Here is a 2,853-nt window from a genome sequence, read left to right as displayed (position 1 = left end):
TTTCTTCGTAGCTTAGATCCCTTAAGCTTGGTATCCATCTTATAGCGGCCCTTTGAACTTTTTCAATCTTGTCTATGTGTTTTTTGAGATGAGGACTCCAGACTACTGATGCATACTCCAGGGTTGGTCTGATGAATGATGTTATTATCCTTCTTAGCATGTCTTCATTTATGTATGTGAATGCTGTTCTCATATTTGCAAGCAGTGTATACATGTTCCGTACCTTCTCACTGATGTGGTCAGCCGGAGATAGTCTGTTATTGATAATCACACCTAGGTCCTTCTCTCTTTCTGATGTGTGTAGGGTTTTATTTCCTAACGTATAATCCCAATCAGGTCTTTTTCCACTTTTACCAAACTTGATTATATGACACTTGTCCACACTGAATTCCTTTTGCCATGTATTACTCCATTCATAAAGTTTATTTAATTCTTCTTGTAGCTCTTTACAAGAGTGTGTTAGTAATTCTCCTTTGTATTTTTGCATCATCTGCAAACATATTTAGATAGCTTTCATTTCCAGTGTTACTGTCTATATCATTTATATACACTAAAAACATGATTGGTCCCAGCACTGAGCCCTGTGGTACTCCACTAGGCACTTCTTTCCATGATGAGTAGTTTCCCCTTAGTACTGTTCTCATTTATCTTTTTATGAGAAAATCTTGCATCCAACAAAACAGTTTGCCTCGAATTCCTCCTTGATGGTACAGTTTCCATAAAAGTCTTTGGTGTCGTACTGTGTCAAATGTTTTCTTGAAATCTAAATAGATACTGTCCACCCATCCTTCTCTTTCCTGTATTGTGTCTGTTACTCTGTCATAGTAGCTCAACAGATTAGTAACACGTGATTTTCCTTTTCTGAAACCAAACTGTCTTTCTGTTATCATACTGTGTTCTTCTAGATGATTTACCCAAGCTTTTCTTATAAGCTTTTCTAATACCTTGCTTACAACACTGGTCAGTGATACTGGTCGGTAGTTGAGTGGATTCTGTCTATTCCCTTTCTTGAATAAGGGGACAATATTTGCTTTCTTCCAAATATCAGGTAGTTTACCTTGACTCAAGGATTTCTTGAAAATTAAAAATAATGGTTTACTTAACTCCTTTGCACATTCTCGTAGCACCCAACATGAAATTTCATCAGGACCATTTGCTTTTCCTCTGTCTAATTTACTTAACTCCTCCTGTATTACTTTTTCTGATATTTGTATATCTGGTAGTATGTGTGGACATGCATGTTCCACATAGTCCCTCTCAAAATTTTTTTCTTCTGTTAAAACTGATTGGAAATTCTTATTTAGTCCTTCCATCCATCCATTGCCAGACGCCATGTATCCCAAATGGGGTGGCCAAGGGCTCAGAGTTAATTGTTTTACAGGGAGGGGCACCAATTCTCCACCAACCCCACTTGACGTAGGGATGCCAACAGCATCTGGTGTTCCCAGGCGGTCACCCATCCAAGTACTAACCAGACCCAACGTTGCTTAACTTCGCTGATCGGATGGGAAGCGGTGTACTCAACGTGGCATTTAGTGCTTCACAAATATCTTTCTCTTGTGTATAGGTGATTCCCTCGTCCGTAATGGATTGTATTATATCTTTTACTTTGGTTTTGCTTCTGATGTAGCTGTAAAATAGCTTCGGTTGATTACTACTTTTATTTATTATATCCTCCTCAAACTGTTTTTGGGCTTCCCTCCTTATTCTTGTATAATCGTTTCTTGCCTGTTTGTAATTATTATATGCCCTTTCACTACTGTGTCTTCTGTATCTATTCCACAACAAATCTCTTCTTTCTTTTGATTTTCTACATTCTGTATTGAAACATTTCTGTATTTTCTTATCTGCTTCTTTGTGCTGTGAGATGTACTTCTGGACTCCTATTTCATAAAATTCACAGAATTTTTTATATACAGCATTTAAATCTTGTCCTCTAAGCTCATTTTCCCAATCAACTTCTAAGAAATACTACTTTAGGTCTTGATAATTTCCCTTTTTATAGTTTTGGCTCTTTTTGTAACTTGCATTGCTGTTAACTATGTTATATGCTATCCTGAAGTTGCAATTTCGTACTGCATGGTCGCTCTTGCCGAGTGGAGGGTGATATATTAAACTGTCAGTATCATTTTCTTGCTTAGTAAATATGAGATCTAGCATTAAACGTATATCGAGTCCTCTTTTTCTGGTGGTTTCCCTCACATGTTGCGTTAGGAAAAACTCTTGCACGAGATCGAGGAGCTTTTGGTCTCAACAGCTTTCTTGGCTTATTATATCTAGAGTAGTCCACTTTATATTTGTATTAAAATCTCCAGTTAGTATAATTCTTTCCGATTTCTCTTCCATTTTATGTAGTAATGCTCTTAAACTCTGAATTGTACTCTCTGCCAGGTCCTCATATTAGTCTCTTTCCCATGTGTTTGATTTGGGTGGTATGTACAAATTGGCTACAATTACTTTACCTTCAGATCTGTTGATCTCTACTCCAATCAGTTCTACTTGTGAGGGTATATCTAATTTTATTTCATTGACTTTTAGATTTTTCTTAGTTAATATTATAATTCCTCCTCCTTTTTTTAAGTTTCTATCTCTTCTCCATATATTATATTCCTCTAAGTTTAGTATGTCATTTGATATCCTTGGTGTTAATTTTGTTTCAGTTAGGCATATTATATGTGGTTCATTTTCTCTGACATAATCATTCATCTCTAATAATTTAGATACCATTCCATCCACATTTGAGTACATCAACTTTATCATCTTGTTTATATACTTGTCATGACTTGGTTCTACTACCTTCCTCCTTTTTATTCCCTCCCGTTTATGTACCACTTTCGTACCTGCAATTCCATT

General features: G+C 36.2%; 1 pseudogene; it reads right to left on the bottom strand.

The window, feature by feature from the left end:
- Positions 1-1,427: 1,427 nt before the first annotated feature.
- LOC145403442 (5S ribosomal RNA) lies at positions 1,428-1,542 on the bottom strand (annotated as a pseudogene).
- Positions 1,543-2,853: the final 1,311 nt, after the last annotated feature.

Source organism: Coenobita brevimanus, chromosome 60 (assembly GCF_032717465.1).
Source record: "Coenobita brevimanus isolate Jiangsu-jjx chromosome 60, ASM3271746v2, whole genome shotgun sequence".
Taxonomy (NCBI): domain Eukaryota; kingdom Metazoa; phylum Arthropoda; class Malacostraca; order Decapoda; family Coenobitidae; genus Coenobita; species Coenobita brevimanus.
This window is presented reverse-complemented; position numbering and strand designations above follow the sequence as displayed.